We start from the raw sequence: 22,844 nt of genomic DNA, 5'->3' as shown, positions 1-22,844 counted from the left end.
CTCATTCATGGGTCTACGACAAACGGTGCAGGACAAGTTACGCGCCAAAGTTTTGTCTAGGTGAATAGTAATTACAATACTAGAATGTACATTTCCTGAAGAAAATGTGAATGGTGCTTGCAGTGGCAAAACTCGGCACTCTTGATTAGCATGATGGTAGCATGATGCTAACACCCTTAGCATATTGCTAGGATGTGTTTACCAAGATGCTAATCATGTTAGCATAATGCTAGCAACATGCTAACATGATTAGCATGTTGCCACCATGATGTTAACACCCGTAGCATACTGTTAACATGTTTTTAGCAAGATGCTAACCATGTTAGCATAATGTTAACAACATGCTAACATGATTAGCATGTTTGCTAACATGATTAGCATGCTACTATCATCATGCTAACACATTTTCACTAGTTTGTGTCATGTTTAAACCCTAAGCTAATCACTATTAGCATGTAGCTATTCACTGCTAGCATGTGTATCATGTTGGAAGTCCAGATTGCTAGCATGAGTCAAAAGAGCCAACCGCCATGTCTCTATGATGCTCTGATGCAGAGATATAGGTCTTGCTAAACAGTTGCTAGGGTACTCTGTTTGGTTGCTAGGGAGTGGCTTGGCAGCTGCCAATGATGATACTCCAAAGGCTGCTTGACAATATAAACCAACCCCCATGTCTGTACGATGTTCTGATGCAGAGATATACATCTTGAAAAACGGTTGCTAGGGTACTCTGTTTGGTTGCTAGGGAGTGGCTTGGCAGCTGCCAATGATGATACATCAAAGGCTGCTTGCCAGTATGAATGATATAAACCAACCCCCATGCCTGTATGATATTCAGATTTGAAGATATCCCCTCTATGCTTTGGGTTGCTAGGGTGCTCTAAATGGTTGCTAGGGCGTGGCTATGAAGTGTTGAAGGTGATTCGTGATTGGCCGTTTGCTGCCCCGAGTCAAATGAGCCCACCCTCATGTTTCTATGACACTCCTATCCAAAGATATTCATTTGATCTTTTTCAATGGAAGTCTATGGAACTTGTTGCTATGGTGCTCTATATGGTTGCTAGGGCGTGGCTTGATAGCTTCACAATGATCCTGAGAGACTGATTGGTTGCCTGAGTAAAATGAGCCCACCCCTTGTCTCTAAGACATTGTGATCCAGAGTTATGTTCAATACAAAATCCCTATGTAATTTCCCATAGTAGGAAAAACACAGTACTTCCTGGTTCATGGGCACGGCTTCACCATAGTATGTCTATGGGGCAACTTTGGGCAGCTCTTGCGCCCCAGGGGTACAACTTACACCCAGTTTTGAGGTATGGCCTGACAGAGCTTGCTAGCCTCTTCAAACGTGGTAACCCACATGTTTCTACGAAATTCTCACTCGGAGCAATAACTCGTCAAAATTTGTCGCAATGCAAAGTCTATGGGATTTTTTTCGCTACTTTTTCGCCCGCTGGACGAACATCGTACACCCGATCGCTTATAAAAGTCATAGCACAGGTCTCCTCAATAAGCCGGTCGAATTGACACCTGATTCATTGGTCTAGGACAAAAACTGTGGGAGGAGTAGCGCGCCAAACTTTTGTCCAGAAAAATAATTATAACTAGAATGTACATTTCCTGAAGAAAATGTGAATGGTGCTTGCAGTGGCAAAATTCGGCACCGGTTGCTAGGGTGCTGTAATTGGTTGCTAGGGCGTGGCCATAAAGTCACTACTTATTGGCGGCTTGATAGGCCGAGCCAAAAGAGCCCAGCCCCAAGTCTCTATGACCATCTAAACCAAAGATATGATCTCACAGATTTGGCCCCCATGTTAAGTCTATGGGAGTTTTTTCAGCCGTTTTTTCGTACGCTGTGCGAACATCGTACACCCGATCGCTTAGAGAAGTCATAGCACACCTCTCCTCAATAAGCCGGTCGATTTGACACCTCATTCGTGGGTCTACGACAAAAACTGCGGGACGAGTTACGCGCCAAAGTTTTGTTCAGGTGAATAGTAATTACAATACTAGAATGTACATTTCCTGAAGAAAATGTGAATGGTGCTTGCAGTGGCAAAATTCGGCACCGGTTGCTAGGGTGCTGTAATTGGTTGCTAGGGCGTGGCTATGAACTACTTATTGGCTGCTTGACAGGTCGAGTAAAAAGAGCCCAGCCCCAAGTCTCTAAATTCTTCTGATCCAAAGATATGATATCTTAGATTTTGTCCCAATGTTAAGTCTATGGGAGTTTTTTCAGCCATTTTTTTCGTACACTGTCTGAACATCGTACACCCGATCGCTGAGAAAAGTCATAGCACACTTCTCCTCAATAAGCCGGTCGATTTGACACCTCATTTGTGGGTCTACAACAAAAGGTGCGGGACGAGTTACGCGCCAAAGTTTTGTTCAGGTGAATAGTAATTACAATACTAGAATGTACATTTCCTGAAGAAAATGTGAATGGTGCTTGCAGTGGCAAAAATCGGCACCGGTTGCTAGGGTGCTGTAATTGGTTGCTAGGGCGTGGCTATGAAGTTGCTGTGCCACTACTTATTGGCTGGCCGAATCAAAAGAGCCCAGCCCCAAGTCTCTATGACCTTCTGATCCAAAGATATGATCTCACAGATTTTGACCCAATGTTAAGTCTATGGGAGTTTTTTCAACCATTTTTTTCGTACACTGTGCGAACATCGTACACCCGATCGCTTAGAAAAGTCATAGCACACCTCTCCTCAATAAGCCGGTCGATTTGACACCTCATATGTGGGTCTACGACAAACGGTGCGGGACGAGTTACGCGCCAAAGTTTTGTTCAGGTGAATAGTAATTACAATACTAGAATGTACATTTCCTGAAGAAAATGTGAATGGTGCTTGCAGTGGCAAAATTCGAAACCCGGTTGCTAGGGTGCTGTAATCGGTTACTAGGGCATGGCTATAAAGTCACTACTTATTGGTTGCTTGATAGGCCGAGTCAAAAGAGCCCAGCCCCAAGTCTCTACGATCTTCTGATCGTAGAGACTTGAGACAAACTCTTTTGACTCGGCCTATCAAGCAACCAATAAGTAGTGACTTTATAGCCATGCCTAGTAACCATTGCAACATAACCGGAGTTTGAATTTTGCCACTGCAAGCACCATTCACACTGTCTTCCGGGGAAGATATGCATTCTAGTATTGTAATTACTATTCACCTGAACTGGCGCGTATAAATCCGCCACTGCGTTATGTCGTTTCCATATATGAAGATGTCAAATGCATTTTTTTATTGAGGAGAGGTGTGCTATGACTTTCTAAGCGATACAGTGTACGATGACACAGTGTCTGAAAAATGGTTGAAAAACTCCATAGACAACATTAGGTCAAATCTGAATATCTTTGGATCAGAAGGTCATAAAGACTTGGGGCTAGATAACTGATCGGCCAGCCAACAAATAGTGGCAAGCTGGCACTCCTCTTGCATATAAACGAATACAACACCTGCTTTAACCGGTGCCGATTTTGTTCTGCAAGCACCATTCACATTTTCTTCAGGAAATACTACATTCTAATATTGTAATTACTATTCACCTGAACAAACTTTGCGCGTAATAAATCCCTGTCTACCTTTTTTATTTATGTAGATTACAAATGAGGTATCAAATCGACCCATCTGTGAGGAGAGTGTGCTATGACTTTCAGCGGTGATATGCAATGAATAAATATGCGAAAAGAGCTGAAAAACTTCCATAAAGACTTAACATTAGGACAAAATCCCATAGATATCATATCTTTGGATCAATTTAAGAGACTAGAATGGGCTTTACTCGGCCTGTCAAGCAGCCAACAAAAATGGTTCTTACTTCTTTAATAATTACAGCTTTGGCATTTGAAATTTTACTACCTTTCTTCAGGAAATCTAACATTCAAGTATTGTAATTACTATTCACCTGAATTAAATTTTGAAATAACCAAATCCACTTTAGTTTTGCTTCGTAGACCTGCAATTGAGATGTCAAATGCATTTCGGCTATTGAGGAGAGGTGTGCTATGACTCTCTAAGCGATCGAATTATGCGATGGTTCGCACAGCATGCAGAAAAGCTGACAAAGGCTCCCATAGGCTTAACATGGGGAGCCAAATCTATGAATCATATCTTTAGTTTTAGATGTCATAGAGACTTGGGGCTGGGCTCTGGCTCGGCCTATCCGTAATAATAGTGACTTTATGAGCACGCCCTAGCAATGATTACAACACCCTAGCTGGCAGTGGGGCACTAACACTGCAACACCATTTTCTTCAGGAAATGTACATTCTAGTTATAATTATTTTCTGGACAAAGGCGAAATACTCTCCCGCAGTTTTTGTCTAGACCAATGAATCAGATGTCAATTCGACCGATATGAGAGAGACCCATGCTATGACATAAACGGTAGTACACGATGTTCGTCCAGCGGGCGAAAATGGCAGAAAATCCATAGACTGCATTACGGCATTAGGCCACAGCAGAGAGTTACAAACCAAAGTATGTGGGCCTAGCATTTGAAAAGTATACAAGCTCTGTCAGACCACCTCAAAACTAGATTGTAAGTTATACCCACAAGGCACAAAACTTGCCCAAAGTACCCCATAGACATACTACATGGAGAAGCCGCCTTCATGAACCAGGAAATACTGTGTTTTTCCTACTATGGAAATTACATAGGAATTTGTATTAACAGATCACAATATCTTAGAATTTGGGGGGTAGGCTCATTTTACTCAGATTAATCAGTCTCTCAGGATCATTGTAGAAACTATCAAGCCATAACAACCATATAGAGCACCATAGCAACAAGTTCCATAGACTTCCATTGAAAGATCAAATGGATGAGATAGAAGTGTCATAGAAACATGAGGAAGTAGGCTCATTCCGCAGAGACTATGCTTGTATACAGTACAGATACACCTTCAACACTTCATAGCCACGCCTAACAACCATTTAAAACACCTAACAGCCCATAGGGGATATGTCTGAATATCATACAGGCATGGGGGCAGTTTACTTTATCATTCATACTGGCAAGCAGCCTTTGTCTATCATCATTGGCAGCTATAAATATACACTCAACCAAACAGAATGCCTAACTGTACCGTTTTTCCAAGATGTACCTCTCTGCATCAGAACATCGTACAGACATGAGGTTAGTTTATATTGTCAAGCAGCCTTGGAAATATCATCATTAATGCTATAAGCAACCAAACAAACCTAAGCAACATTTTGTAGGCCACTACCAATACTCGTCAGAACATAGAGACATGAAAACATTGGCTCTTTTGACTCCATCTTGTAATCTAGACTTCTGACTTATGATACACATGCCTAGCAATGAATAATACATGCTAGCCAATGAGTGATTGGCTTAGAATTTAAACATGACACAAGCTAATGAAATATGTTAGCATGATGATAGCCATCTTTAATCATGTTATGTTTTATCTTAATCATGTTAGCATGTTGTTAACATTATCTTAACATGGTTAGCATCACTTCTTTTAAAAACATGTTAACATTATACTCACAATTGACAACATCATGGTACTTGTATCTTGTCAATGTTAACATATTCTTTAGCATTATCTTAACATGATTAGCATCTTAGTAAACACATCTAGCAATACTTTTGGGAGTGTTAGCATCATCTTTACCATCATCTTAATCAAGAGTGCGAGTTTTGCCACTGCGAGCACCATTTCTTCAGGAAATATTACATTCTAATATTGTAATTACTATTCACTTAGACAAAACTTTTAGCGTAACATGCACCGTTCAATAAAATAGATATCAAAATCGACCGATATATTGAGAGGTATGCTATGACTTTTCTGATCTTAATGCGATGTTTGCACGAAGCGAACCGAAAATAAAGATACCGAAAATATCCATAAATAACATGGGGACAAAATGTGAGATCTTTGGATCAGAAGATCATAGAGACTTGGAAATTTGAATGCGACCAGTATATCTAGTGACTCCATGTACGCCTAGCAATATTACAACACCCTAGCAACCGAGTAAGCGAATTTTTTCTAAGCACCGACTCCTATTTCAGGAAATGTACATTCTAATATTGTAGTCTACTATTCACCTGAACAAAACTTGGCGTAATAAAATCCCGCGCCGCCGTTTAATAAAATGAATCTACTTGAATGATGTCAAATCGACATATTGTATTCTTATGACTTTTTCTAAAGCGATTAGGTATGCGATATTCGCGCAAGCGTACGAAAAAACGAAAACTTTCCGCCGTTTCTAACATTAGGCCAAATCTGTGAATCATATCTTGGTTTTAGAAGGTTGCTTAGAATTTGGGACTGGAAAATATTTTGACTTATTTATCCAGCAATTTTGATAACTAGTGACTTTATAGCCATGCCTAAAGTGGCGATTACAGCACCCTAGCAGCGAGGTTCTGAAATTTTTGCCGCCATTACAGCACCATTTCACATTTTTCTCAGGAAATGTACATTCCTGATTAATGGTGCTTGCCAAGTAAAACTCCATTCTTATTCTTCTGCATACTATTATTCTTCTTCTTCTTCTTCTGGACACAGTACTACGCAGCATTACCCTCTCCGCAGTTACTTGTCATAGACCAACAGATAGTGTCAAATCGACCTATCATTGAGGACAGGTGTCTTATGACTTTTATAAGCGATCGAACGATGATTAGGTCAGCTGAAAAAATAGCGAAAAATCCCATAGACTTTTGCATTGGTTGGAAACTTGATGAGTAATAGCTCCTAAGCGAGAATTTCATAGAAACATGTAGGTTACCTCTGTTGAAGACTGACAGGCTCTCTCAGACCATACCTCAAAGTAAGTGGATATACCCCTGGAAACTTGGAAACTGCCCAAAGTTGCCCATAGACATACTATGGTGAAGCCGTGCTCTTCATGAAACCAGGAAATACTGGCATTTCCTACTATGAAATTACATAGAGATTTTGTATTGAACACTCTGGATCACAATGTCATACAAGGGGAGTAGATTCATTCCAGGCAACCAATCAGTAATCTCCAGGTTCATTAATAATCAAACCACTGCTAGCAACCATATAAAACACCATAAACAACAGAAGTTCCATATAATTCCATTGAAAAGATCAAATAGATATCTTTGGATAGTAATCATACAGAAACATGAGTAGGCTCGATTTGACCAGGGCAACAAATGACAATCCTTGAATCACACCAAACACTTCATTGCCCTGTAGCCATTTTTAGAACACAACTAGCCCCAAAGTAAAGGGATATCTTGTCTAGATATCACCATGCAGGCATGGGGAACAGTTTATATCATTCATACTGGCAAGCAGCCTTTGGTATCATTACTGGCAACTGCCAAGCCACTCTAGCAACCAAACAGAGTACCCTAGCAGCCGTTTTGCAAGATCTATATCTCTGCATCAGAACATCCTTAAGACATGGGGAACAGTTTATATTGTCAGCAGCCTTTAGTATCATCATTGGCAATACCAAGCCATCATAGCAATGAACAGATACTATGGCAATTTAACAGATCTATATCTCTGCATCAAGTATCATAGAGACATGTGAGTATGCTGGCTCATCTTGCTAGACCTAACATGTTACACATCTTCAGCAGTGAATTGCTAATGTAATAGTGATTACAACAGGAACAAACATGACACAAACCAACCAGCATCATCTTGTGGCAATTTAATGTTAACATCATCTTCAAATGAGCTATTAGCATCATATATGAAACATCTTAATTATCGTAGCATCTTATTAAAACATCTTGCTGTATAATAAACCAACATCTATCTTTAGCATAATGCTAATCATGTTAGCGTAATTTAACAACATTATCTTTAACATGATTAGCATCTTTCTAAAAACATCTTGCTTAACATCTTAAGAATGACAGCATCATGCTAACAACATATCTTAATCGAAATATTTAGCGTATTTGCTGCTACATTATGCTAACATGATTAGCATCTTTCTGAAACATCTTTAGCAACATGGCCAAGTGTTAGCATAATAAACATCTTCAATCATGTTAGCATCTTTCTTAAAAACATGCAGCAGGACAGTAATTATATTAGCATCGTAAATCAAAGTGCCGAGTTTTGCCGCTGCAAGCGCCATTCACATTTTTCTTCAGGAAATGTACATTCTAGTATTGTAACAATTTACTGTTCACCTGAACAAAACTTTGACGAAGCGTAATAAATCCGCGCTGTCGATAAAATGAACCGCAATGGAGATGTCAAATCGACCGGCCTTTAATGAGAAGGTATTATGACTTTCTTCGGAGATATGCCGTTGTTAGCAGGCGAAAATGCTTATCCTAAACTAGACTTAACATGAGATAAATCTAATGAGATCATATCTTTGGATCAGAAGGTCATGGAAATATATTTCGGCCTATCAAGCGCCAACAAGTACAATTGACTTCATGGCAACGCCTAACAACCAATTACAGCACCTAACTAACGGCGGCGGCCTTTCAAGCACCATTCGCATTTTCTTCAGAATAATGTACATTCTAATATTGTAATTACTATTCACCTGAACAAAACTTTGAAACGTAATTCGTCCCACCTTGTATCGTAGATTACAAATGAGATGTCAAATCGACGAGAAACTTATTGAGAGAGGTGTGCTACGGCTTTTCTAAGCGATCGAGGTATGCCGATGTTCGACAGTGGCAAAATGCTGAAAAACTCCCATAGACTTAACATTGGGACAAAATCTGTGATATCATATCTTTGGATCAGAAGATTTTAGAGACCCCAGGTTGGGAGCTCTTTACTGCGTAGCTATCAAGCAGTAGCCAATAAATAGTTCATGTAACCAATTGCAACACCCTAGCAACCGATTATGCCGAAATTTGCACATTGGGAGTCCAAATCTGTGAATCTATCTTTAGACAGAAAGTTAAATAGAACTGAGGCTGGAGCTCTTTCGGCCAGTAATAAATAGTGACACAGCAACTTCATAGCCAAACTATACATTACAGCACCCTAGCAACCGAGTCAATGTTTACCTCTGTATTCACATTTTCTTCAGGAAATATACATTCTAATTTATAATTGCCGTAACCGGCTTTTCCCTGAAAGTGATCGAATATGCAGTGTTACTTTATGCGAAAAAATGGCTGCCCATAAACTTAACATTAGGTCAAAATCTGTGAGATCATATCTTTGGATCATAAGATCATAGAGACTTGGGCAAGGCTTCAAAATGCACAATTCAGCCAGCCAAATAAATAGTGACACAGCAACTTCATAGCCACGCCCTGGCAACCAATTTTAAGCACCTAGCAACCGGGCTGCATTGCCACTGCAAGCAGCATTCACATTTTCTTCAGGAAATATTTACATTCTAGTATTGTAATTACTATTCACACAGAACAAAACTTGAAGCGCGTAATAAGATCCGCTGCGTTTGTCCTGAACCCACAAAATGAGATGTCAAATCGACCGGCCGAGGAGAATGATATATGACTCTTCGCAGCGATCGGAGTATGCGATCCGCACAGCATGTCCTTCTTCTTTCTCCCATAGGCCAACATTGGAGTCCAAAATCTGTGAGATCCTGCTCTTTTGGATCAGAAGAGGTAGGGCTAGGCCGGCCAGCCTGGCATGGTGACACGGCAGCTTCATAGCCCTTGCTGTAGTACAGCACCCTAGCAACCGATGCGAAATTTTGCCACTGCAAGCACCATTCACATTAGCTTCGGGGAAATGTACATTCCTAATATTGTAATTACTATTCACCCCTAGATAAAACTTTAGCGACAGCTTAATCTGCACCGTTTTGTAGATGAGGTGTCAAATCGACATTTTGGTGAGGAGAGGTGTGCTATGACTTTTCTAAGCGATAGGGTATACGATGTTTACACATGGCAGACGAAAAATCATCTGAAAAATATCCCATAAACTTAACATGAGGACCAAATCTAATGAGATCATATCTTTGAATCCAGAAGGTCATAAAGCCAAATAAGGCTCACATTTCAGCCTATCAAACCGCCAATAGCAAAATGGCCACGCCCTAGCAACCAATTACAGCACTTCAGCAACCAGTGGCAATTTTGCCTACTTCTAAGCACCATTCACATTTTCTTCAGAAAATGTACATTCTAATATTGCTATTCACCTGAACAAAACTTTGGCGCGTAACTTCATCCCGCAATTTATGCAGCCAGACCAACGATGAAGTGTCCAATCGACCGGCTAAATGAGGAGAGGTAATGCTATGACTTTTCTAAGCGATTAGGCAATGTACGATGTTCACTTTTAATGCCGTCTGAAAAAACGTAGAAAACTCCCATAGGCTTTAACATGAAATTCAAATCTGAGGATCATATCTTTAGTTTAGATGGTCATAGATTCTTTGGACTCGGCCTATCAAGCCGCTAATAATGTGACTTTTATGGCACGCCCTAGCAACCAATTACAGCACCCTGCTGGCGGTGCAGAATTTTGCCACTGCACAAGCACCGATTCCCACATTTTCTTCAGGAAATAATACATTCTAATATTGTATATTACCAATTCACCTGAATAGAACTTTGAAACATGCAACTCGTCCCGCATCCACCGTTGAAATAGACTGCGAATGAGATGTCAAATCGTATACCTGTCTCTGAGGAGAAGTGTGCTATGACTTTTCTCGCTGACCGAATATGCGATGTTAAAATGCAAGCGTAAACGGCTGAAATACATAGGCTTAACATGGGAATTTAAATCTGTGAGTCCTTATCTTTGGATCAGAAGTTCGTAGAGATTTGGGGCAGACTCTTTTGATTCGGCCAGCAAGCAAATGAGTGACACAGCAACTTCCTGTAGCCACCTCCACTGGCAACCGAGTGCCGAACACCACTGCAAGCACCATTGCATTTTCTTCAGGGTATACATTCTAATATTATGAGTACTATTCACCTGAACAAAACTTTTTACAGGCGTAACTCGTCCCGCAGTTTTAATAAATAGACCCACGAATAAGGTGTCAAATCGACCGGCTTATTTACATATGACTTTCTCAAGCGATTAGGTAAATACGATTATTTTGAAATAAACGAAAAGCGAAAAAACAAGGGTAAATCTGAGATCCTATCTTGAGACTAAGTCATAGAGACTTTTGGGGGCTGGAATGCGCTTTATTTCAGCTCGATCAAGCCGCTGAAATAAGTAGTGACTATAGCACGCCTAATATATTACAGCACCCTAGCAACCGGTGCCGAACACTGCACCTGCAAGCACCATTCACATTTTCTTCAGGAAATGTACATTCTAATATTCATAATTACTATTCACCTGAATAAAGCACTGGCGCGTAAATGATCCGTCACCGTTATGAAACAGACCACTTGAATGAGATAATCCAGATTGCTTATTGAGGAGAGGAATGTCTTATGACTTCTAAGCGATACTCATTGCCTGGCAAACAGCTGGCATAGACCAACATGGGGGTGTCCTGTGAGATCATATCTTTGGATCAGAAGTTCATGGAAGACAGGGCTAGATGCTCTTTGACCGACTAATAAATGAGTGACACAGCAACTTCACAATACGCCTAATAATATTACAGCTTTACCTAACTGGCAATCACATTGGTGTTCTGCCACTCATCACATTCTTCAGGAAATATACATTCTAGATTAATGAGTGCTTGCCCAGAAACATGCATTCTTCCTGCATTATAATGAGTGCTTGCCCAGGCAAGCTCCATTCTGCCCTGCCATACTTATTATTATTATTATTACGTATTGTATTCACAAAACACAGCTCACGCAGCTGTCTAGACTGTGAATGGAGTGTCAAATACGACCCCGGCCAATTGAGGAGTATTGCTATGACTTTGTCCAGTATGCGATATTCGTCAACCTTAAAAATCAGATGAAAATCCATAGGCCTTGAGAACTGGCAAGTCATAACTCTGGATCACAATATCATAGAGACAAGGGCAAATGGGCTCATTTTACTCAGGCAACCAATCAGTCTATCAAGATAATTTAAAGCTATCAAGCCAGACTAGAAGTACCTTAGCAACAGATTCCATAGACTTCCATTGAAAAAGATCAAATGAATATCTTTGGATTAGGAGTGTCAGGGTGGAGCTCATTTGACTCGGGTATGCTGTATCAATCACAGATCACCTTTCAAATATCATAGCCACACCCTCTTAACAACTATTTAGAGCACCCTAGCTCAAAGCATAGAGGATATCTTCAAATCTAGACATCATAAGAGAATGGGGGTAGGTTTATATCATTCATACAACTGAGCCTTTGGCTATCATTACCTTTTGGAGAAAACACCTATATATTTCTGCATCAGAATTTATTATAGGAACATGTGATGAAGCTCTTTTTGCATGCTTAGCAAACAATGGACTTCAACCATGCTACCTTGTACATACTTAATGGATGATTAGCTTAAAGGTTTAAACATGGCACAAACTAATAAAAATATGTTGGCAGATAATACATATTAGTATATGTTAGCATAATCTTTAGTATCTTAATCATATTACCATCATATTTAACAAACTTATCTCTTAATGTTAAGCATCTTGTGAAATACATACTAACAACATAAGTAATCATCTTGTAGCATCATCTTGTATTATCTTAATGATATTTAGCATGTTCTTAACATTATCTTTAACATGATTAGCATTTTGTTAAGATCATTGTAGCATATTAATCATCAACATCATCTTAGCATTATCTTAATCAAATGTTAGCATGTTCTTTATTATCTTAACATGATTAGCATCTTATTTAAAATACAGCAGCTTATCTTTAAGTATTAGCATCATGCGAACAACATTAATCATGTTATTTAACATAATCTTAACATGATTCAACATTTAGTTAAAACTAATCTTGCTTGGCATGTAATCATCTTTAGCATCATCTTTAGCATTATCTTGAAATCATTAATATTCTTAACATTATCTTGCTATGATTTAGCATTTTATTTAAAACATCTTAGCAGCATCTTAGAATGTGCTTTATCATCTTAACTATCTTATCATGTTAGCATCTTATTAAAACATCTTATGGAAATAATGACATCATGTTACCATTATCTTAATCATGTTAGCATGTACTAGCATTATCTTAACATGATATGCATCTACTATTAAAATCATGGTAACAACATGTAATCATCTTTAGCATCATCTTGCAGGTTGCCTGCAAGCACCATTTCACATTTTCTTCAGGAAAATAATACATTCCTAGTGTAGTACTTGCCAAGGCAAACTCCATTCTTATTCTTCTGCATGCAATATTCTTCTTCTTCTTCTTCTGAACCTGGCATTCTGCGCGCGCAGTTTTGTCATAGATTACATGAATGAATGTCAAATCGACAGTATCTCATTGAGACAGAGATAATCTTTATAGGCTTTTATAAGCGATAGATGTACGATATTGTCAGCTATCTTTGCTTCTTGAAAAAAAATCCCATAGGTACATTAGAACAAACTTTGATGAGTAATGCTCTAGCAATAATTTCATAGAAATTTGTAATGGAATTGCAAATTTGAAAATATTCAAACCTCTCAGAACCCTTAAAATGAGTGTAAGATGTACACAGAGCAGAGCTACTTAAGTACCCCGCCAAACATATATATGGTGAAGCCGTATATCATTGTTTCAGGAAATTACTGTGTTTTTCCTACTATGAAATTACATAGAATTTTGTATTGAACATAACTACAGATCACAATGTCATAGAGTGAAGTAGGCTACATTTAATTTGTATCAGTCTCTCAGAGATCATTAACCAACTATCAAGCATATATAGCAACCATATAAAGCACCATAGCAAAGTTCCATTGACTTCCATTGAAAAAGATCAGAAAGAATATCTTTGGATAGAAGTAATAGAATACAAACAAATTAGGCTCATTTGGCAAATGGCAACAAACATCAATCACAAATCACCTTAAAGACATCATAGCCACTTTATGTAACCAAAGCACAAGCAACCCAAAGCATAGGCAGATATCTTCAAAATCTGAATATCATAGAGAACACATGAAATTTGAACATATCATTTATACTGGCAAGCAGCCTTTAGTTTAATAAATTACTACCAGCTTGCCAGAAAACACCAACGCAATGGCAAATGCCTAACCCAACGATTTGCAAGATCTATATATCTGCATCAGAAAAATTTATCATAAAGACATGGGAAACAGTTTACTATTGTCAAGCAGCCTTTAGAGTATCATCATTGGCAACTTCTGCAAGCCACTCATAACAGCAAACAAAATTGCCTAACTGGCCGTTTAGTAAGATCTATATCTCTGCATCGAAACATCATAGAGACATGGCGGTTGGCTCTTGTGACTCATGTAACAGAACTGAACTTCAACATACTACATGCTAGCAGTGAATAACTACATGCTAATAGTGATTAGCTTAGGGTACAAACATGACATGAACTAGTAAAAATGTGTTACATCATCTTGTCTTCTCTTAATTATGTTCGCATCATCTTTAGTATCTTAATCATGTTAGCATCATGCTTGTAAACATACTAATTATGTTAGCATCTTGTTAAAAACATCACAGCAACATAGTAATCATCTTTAGCATCTAAATGCTAACATTATCTGATCATGTTAGCATGTTGCTTGGCATTATCTTAACATGATTAGCATCTTTCTAAACATCTTGCTTGTATCTTAAATTATTAGCATTATGCTAGCAACAAATGCTAATCATGTTAGCATGTTGCGCGTAATCTTAACATGATTAACATCTTTCTAAAAACATCTTTGGCATGTAAAGTGTTAGCATAATGCGCAACATCTTTAATCATGTTAGCATCTTTTCCAATCAAAACATCTTCAACAGGACGGTAATTATGTTAGCATCATGCTTTAATCAAGAGTGCGGGATTTTGCCACTGCAGAAGCACCATTCACATTTTCTTCAGGAAATGTACATTCTAGTATTGTAATTACTATTCACCTGAACAAAACTTTTGCGCGTAACTCGTCCCGCACCGTTTGTCGTAGAACCACGAATGAAGGGTCAAAGCGAGCGGCTGAGTGAGGAGAGGTGTGCTTTATGACTTTTCTAAGCGATCGGGTGTCTGATGTTCGCACAATACGAAAAAACGGCTGAAAAACTCCCATAGACTTAACATTAGGTCAAAATCTGTGAGATCATATCTTTGGATCCACAGAAGGTCATAGAGACTTGGGGCTGGAGCTCTTTTGATTAGGCGGCCAGCCAATAAGTAGTGACACAGCAACTTCATAGCCACGCCCTAGCAACCAAGTGCAGCACCCTAACAACCGGGGCACAATTTTGCCCCTGCCAGCACCATTCACATTTTCTTCAGGAAATGTACATTCTAATATTGTAATGGTACTATTCACCTGAACAAAACTTTGGCGCGTAACTCGTCTCGCAGTTTTAGACGTAGATCCACGAATGAGGTGTCAAATCGACCGGCTTATTGAGGAGAGGTGTCTTATGACTTTTCTAAGCAATCGAGTGTACGATGTTCGCACAGCGTACGAAAAAATGGCTGAAAAAACTCCCATAGACTTAACATGAGGCCAAATCTGTGAGATCATGTCTTTTGGGTTTATAAGGTCATAGAGACCTGGTGCTGGGCTCTTTTGACTCGGCCTATCAAGCCGCCAATAAGTAGTGACTTCAAAGCAGCCGCCCTATCAACCAATTACAGCACCCTAGCAACCGAGTGCCGAGTTTTGCCACCTGCAAGCACCATTCACATTTTCTTCAGGAAATGTACATTCTAGTTAATATTCTTCTTCTTCTTCTTCTGGCCAAAATATCGGCACGTAACTAGTCCCATGATTTTGTCCTAGACCCACGAATGAGGTGTCAAATCGACCGGCTCGTGGAACTGGACGGGTGTGCTATGACTTTTATAAGCGATCGGGTGTGCGATGTTGGTCCGACGGGCGAAAAAGTGACGAAAAAAAATCCCATCGACTTAACATTGGAACGAAGGAGCTTTGACAGAAGTCATAACTCTGAATAACAATGTCATAGAGACAAAGAGGTGGTCTCCATTTTACTCAGGCAACCAATCAGTCTCTCAGGAGAAAACTTTGAAGATATCAAGCCACGCCCTAACAGCCATATAGAGCACCTTAGTAACAAGCTTCATAGACTTCCCATTGAAAAAGATCAAATGAATATCTTTGGATAGAAGTGTCATACAAACAAGAGGGTGGGCTCATTTGACTGGAGGCAGCAAACCGCCAATCACAAATCACCTTAAAGACATCATAGCCACGCCTTAGCAACCATTTAGAGCACCTAGCAACCCAAAGCATAGGCAGATATCTTCAAATCTGAATATCATGGAGGCATGGGGGTTGGTTTTATATCATTCATACTGGCAAGCAGCCTTTTGGAGTATCATCATTGGTAGCTGCCAAGCCACTCCCTAGCTTGACTTGAACAGAGTACCCTAGCAACCATTATTCAACATCTATATTTCTGCATCAGAACATCGTAAAGACATAGGTGTTGTTTTATATTGTCAAGCAGCCTTTGGAGTATCATCATTGGTAGCTGCAAAGCCACTCCCTAGCAACCAACCAGAGTACCCTAGCAACCGTTTAGCAAGATCTGTATCTCTGCATCAGAACATCGTAGAGACATGGAGTGTTGGTTTATATTGTCAAGCAGCCTTTGGAGTATCATCATTGGTAGCTGTAAGCCACTCCTTAGCAACCAAACAGAGTACCCCTACTTAACTTGGTTGTACTTAATATCTATATCTCTGCATCAGAGCACTCTTGGTTTATGGCGGTTGGTTTATATTGTCAAGCAGCCTTTGGAGTATCATCATTGGTAGCTGCCAGGCCACTCCCTAGCAACCAACCAGATTACCCTAACAGCCCCGTTTTTCAAGATCCATGTCTCTGCATCAGAACATCATAAAGACATGGGGGTTGGTTTATGTTCATCCAAGCAGCCTTTGGAGTATCATCATTGGCAACTGCCAAGCCACTCCCTAACAACCAAACAGAGTACCCTGGCAACCATTTAGCGATGCCTATGTCTCTGCATCAGAACATACGTGGGAACATGGGGGTTGGCTTTTTTGACTCATGCTAGCAAACTGTACTTGCAACATACTGCCACATGCTTTAACTTGATTAATAGCTACATCTTAATAGTGATTAATACCAAGTCTTTAAAGTGGGATGAGAACATGCTAAGAACTATATAGAAACTCCATAGTAACTATCTGTACTAACTACCAACCACCTAGTATTTCCATAGCATCCACCCAGGTTACCATAGCAACCGCCCAGAACACCCTAGCAACCGCTACTTACAACACCATAGTGACCACTCCAGGTACCTTAACAACTGCCTAGCAACACTGTAGTAACCACCCAGGTTACCATAGCAACAACATAGCAACCACCCAGAACACCCTAGCAACCGCCTAGCAACCACCCAAAATACCCTAGCAACAGCCTAGCAACACCTTTTATGTAACCACCCCAAGTACCTTAGCAACTGCCTAGCAACACCCTAGCAACCACCCTGATTTACCATAACAACACTTTCAGCAACCACCCAGAACACAATAGCAACCACCCAAAATACCTTAGCAACCGCCTAGCAACACCCTAGCAACCACCCAGAATACCTTAGCAACCGCCTAGCAACCGCCTAGCAACCACCCAGAACACCCTAGCAACCACCCAGAACACCCTAGCAACCACCCAAAATACCCTAGCAACCGCCTAGCAACCACCCAAAAGACCCTAGCAACCGCCTAGCAACACCATAGCAACCACCCAGGTTACCATAGCAATGTCGCCTAGCAACCACCCAGAACACCACACGCAACCGTTTAGCAACACCTTAGCAACCACCCCAAGTACCTTGGCAACTGCCTAGCAACACCCTAGCAACCACCCAGATTACCATAGCAACCGCCTAGCAACCACCCAGAACACCCTAGCAACACTTCAACAACCGAGTGGCGATTTTGCTACTGCAAGCACCATTCACATTTTCTTCCAGAAATGTACATTCTAGTTAATGGTGCTTGCCAAAGGCAAAAGCTCCATTCTTATTCTCCTGCATACTTATTATTATTCTTCTTCTTCTTCTTCTGGCCAAAATATCGGCACGTAACTAGTCCCATAGTTTTTGTCCTAGACCCACGAATGAGGTGTCAAATCGACCGGCTCATTAAGGACAGGTGTGCTATGACTTTTATAAGCGATCGGGTGTGCGATGACCAAATCCCGGCGGGCGAAAAAGTAGCGAAAAAAAATCCCCATAGACTTAACATTGGAACGAACTTTGACAAGTCATAACTCTGGATAACAATGTCATAGAGACAAAGGGTGGTCTCATTTTACTCAGGCAACCAATCAGTCTCTCAGGAAAACTTTGAAGATATCAAGCCACGCCCTAGCAGCCATATATTTTATGGCTAATGAAGCTTCCATAGACTTCCATTGAAAAAAGATCAAATGAATATCTTTGGATAGAAGTGTAAATTGCCACAAACAAGAGGGTGGGCTCATTTGACTCGAGGCAACAAACCGCCAATCACAAATCACCTTAAAGACATCATAGCCACGCCTTATGTAACCATTTAGAGCACCCTAGCAACCCAAAGCATAGACGAATGTCTTCAAATCTGAATATCATAGAGGCATGGGGGTTGGTTTATGTCCATTCATACTGGCAAGCAGCCTTTGGAGTATCATCATTGGTAGCTGCCAAGCCACTCCCCTGTAACCAAACAGAGTACCCTAGCAACCATTATTCAACATCTATATTTCTGCATCAGAACATCGTAAAGACATGGGTGTTGGTTTATGTTGTCAAGCAGCCTTTGGAGTATCATCATTGGTAGCTACTGAAATACTCCCTAGCAACCAAACAGAGTACCCTAGCAACCGTTTAGCAAGATCTATATCTCTGCATCAGAACATACGTAGAGACATGGGTGTTGGTTTATATTGTCAAGCAACCTTTGGAGTATCATCATTGGTAACTGCCAAGCCACTCCTTAGCAACCAAACAGAGTACCCTAGCAACCGTTTAGCAATATCTATATCTCTGCATCAGAGCATCATAGAGACATGGCGGTTGGTTTATATTGTCAAGCAGCCTTTGGAGTATCATCATTGGTGGCTGCCAGGCCACACTCCCTGGCAACCAACCAGATTACCCTGGCAACCGTTTTTCAAGATCCATATCTCTGCATCAGAACATCATAAAGACATGGGGGTTGGTTTATGTTGTCAAGCAGCCTTTGGAGTATCATCATTGGCAACTGCCAAGCCACTCCCTAGCAACCAAACAGAGTACCCTAGCAACCATTTAGCGATGCCTATATCTCTGCATCAGAACATCGTAGAGACATGGGGGTTGGCTTTTTTGACTCATGCTAGCAAACTGTACTAGCACGACATGTTTTACACATGTTTAGCAGTTAATAGCTGTCTGCTAATGGTGATTAGCTAAGTGCTAAAGTGGGATGAGAACATGCTAAGAACTCTATAGAAACTCCATAGTAACTATCTGTATGACTACCAACCACCTAGTAACACCATAGCATCCACCCAGGTTACCATAGCAACACTTGGAACAGCCTAGCAACACCATAGTGACCACTCCAGGTACCTTAACAACTGCCTAGCAACACCTTGGCAACCACCCAGGTTACCATTAGCAACCGCCTCGCAACCACCCAGAACACCCAAGCAACCGATAAGAAACAACTTAGCAACAACCCCAAGTACCTGAGCAACTGCCTAGAAACACACTAGCTACCACCCTGGTTACCATAGCAACCGCATAGCGTGACACAGAACACCATAGCAACCACCCCAAGTTGCCTTAACGCTGCCTGGCAACACCCTGGCAACCACCCTGGTTACCATAGCAACCGCCTAGCAACCGCCTAGCAACCACCCAAAACATCCTAGCAACCGCCTAGCAACCACCCAGAACACCCTAGCAACCACACAGGTTGCCATAGCAACACGCCATGCAACCACCCAGAACACCCTAGTAACCGCCTGTCAACACCTTGGTAACGACCACCCCAGGTTACCATGGCAATCGCCTAGCAACCACCCAGAACACCCTAGCAACCGTTTAGCAACGCCATAGCAACCACCCAAAATACCTTAGCAACTGCTTAGCAACACCCTAGCAACCACCCAAGGTGCACCATAGCAACCGCCTAGCAACCACCCAGAACACCCTAGCAACCGCCTAGCAACCGAGTGGCGATTTTGCCACTGCGAGGGCGCTGCCATTCACATTTTCTTCCAGGAAATGTACATTCCTAGTTAATGGTCTTTGCCAAAGCAAAAACTCCATTCTTATTCTCCTGCATACTTATTATTATTATTATTATTATTATTCCACACAAAATTTTGCCGAGCGCCTTTATACACTCCCGCTGACTTTTGTCCTAGACCCATGGAATGAGGGTGTCAAATGCGACCGGCTTATTGAGGAGAGGTGTGCTATGACTTTTTATAAGCGATCGGGTGTACGATGTTCGTCCGACGGGCGAAAAAATCAGGCGAATAATCCCCATGAACTTAACATTGGGACGAACTTTGACAAGTCATAACTACGGATCACAGTATCATAGAGACAAGGGGGTGGGCTCATTTTACTCAGGCAACCAATCAGTCTATCAAGACAATTTTAAAGCTATCACGCCACGCCCTAACAACCATAGAGAGTACCTTAGCAACAAGTTCCATAGACTTCCATTGAAAAAGATCAAAGGAATATCTTTGGATAGGAGTGTCAGCAGAAACATGAGGGTGGGCTCATTTGACTCGGGGCAGCAAACGACCAATCACCGATCACCTTCAAGATATCATAACCACGCCCTAGCAACTATTTAAGAGCACCCTAGCAACTCAAAGCATAGAGGGGATATCTTCAAATCTGAACATCATAGAGGAATAGGGGTTGGTTTATATCATTCATACTTCAGCAGGAAGCAGCCTTTGGTTTTTTATCATTACTGGCAGCTGCTGTGCCACTCCTAACAGCCAAACAGAGTACCCTAGCAACCGTTTTGCAAGATCTATATCTCTGCATCAGAACATCGTAGAAGTTGTGGGTGTTGGTTTATATTGTCAAGCAGCCTTTGGAGTATCATCATTGGTAGCTACCAAGCCCACTCCCTAGTAACCAAACAGAGTACCCTAGCAACCCGTTTTGAAACACCTATATTTCTGCATCAGAACATTATAGAGACATAGCGGTTGGCTCTTTTGACTCATGCTAGCAAACTGGACTTCCACCATGCTACACGTACTAGCAGTGAATAGCTACATCTTAATAGTGATTAGCTTAAGGTTTAAACATGACACAAACTAGTAAAAATGTGTTAGAATAATGCTTTAGTGACCTGTTAATTGTGTTAGCATGATCTTTTGGTAGCATGCTTAATCATGTTAGCATCATGTTAGCATCTTGTTAAATACATGCTTGTAACATGGTAATCATCTTTAGCATCATGCTTTTAGCATTATCTTAATGATGTTAACGTATTCTTTAACGATAATGCTTCAACATGATTAGCATCTTGTTAAAATCATCTTAACAACATGGTAATCATCTTTAGCATCATCTTCAGCATTATCTTGGTAATAGTAGCATGTTCTTAACGCGTTATACTTCAACATGATTAACATCTTGTTTGGAAACATCTTTAGCAGCATGCTTGAAGGTGTTAGCATCATCTTTAGCAACATCTTAATCATGTTAGCATGTTCTTCGCTTTATGTCTTAACATGATTAGCATTTGGTTAAAATAATGCTTAGCAAACATGGTAATCATCGCGGCATCATCTTTGGCATTATCTTCAATCATGTTGGCATGTTGCTTTGGCGATATCTTTAACGTGACTAGCATTTTTTGTTTAAAACATCTTTGTGGAATCACATAGAATTGTTAGCATCATCTTGGCAACATCTTTAATCATGTTAGCATCTTGTTAAAAACATCTTCAGCAAAATGGTAATCCTTTACGGCATCATGTTACCATCTTGCTAATCATGTTGGCATGTTCTTCCAACATTATGCTTTAACATGATTAGCATCTTGTTAAAATCATGGTAGCAACGACATGGTAATCATGCTAGCATCATGCTTTAGCATTCTTCAATCATGTTAGCATGTTTAGCTGTGATAGCATACTAACATGATTAGAATCTTACTTCAAAAAAACATCTTTGGCATCATCTTTATGGTGTTAACCTCATCTTTGTAACATGCTTAATCTGTTAGCATCTTCTTAAAAACATCCTACAACAGGACGGTAGTTATGTTAGCATCATGCTTAATCAAGAGTGCTGAGTTTTGCCACTGCAAGCTTTTCATTCACATTTTCTTCAGGAAATGTACATTCTAGTATTGTAATTACTATTCACCTGAACAAAACTTTGAGCGCGTAACTCGTCCCGCAGTTTTTGTCGTAGACCCACGAATGAGGTGTCAAATCGACCGGCTTATTGAGGAGAGGTGTGCTATGACTTTTCCTAGCGATTGAGTTAATACGATGTTCGCACAGGCAGTACGAAAAAACGGCTGAAAAAGCTCCCATAGACTTAACACTTGGGGCCAATTGATCTGAGAGATCATATCTTTGGTTTAGATGGTCATAGAGACTTGGGGCTGGGCTCTTTTGACTCGGCCTATCAAGCCGCCAATAAGTAGTGAGCTTTATGGCCACACCCTGGCAACCAATTACAGCACCCTAGCAACCGGTGCCGAATTTTTGCCACTGCAAGCACCATTCACATTTTCTTCAGGAAATGTACATTTCTGGTTAATGGTGCTTGCT

The sequence above is a fragment of the Chanodichthys erythropterus genome, chromosome 4 (genome assembly GCF_024489055.1).
Source record: "Chanodichthys erythropterus isolate Z2021 chromosome 4, ASM2448905v1, whole genome shotgun sequence".
NCBI classification, from domain to species: Eukaryota; Metazoa; Chordata; class Actinopteri; order Cypriniformes; family Xenocyprididae; genus Chanodichthys; species Chanodichthys erythropterus.
Note: the sequence above shows the minus strand (reverse complement) of the source record.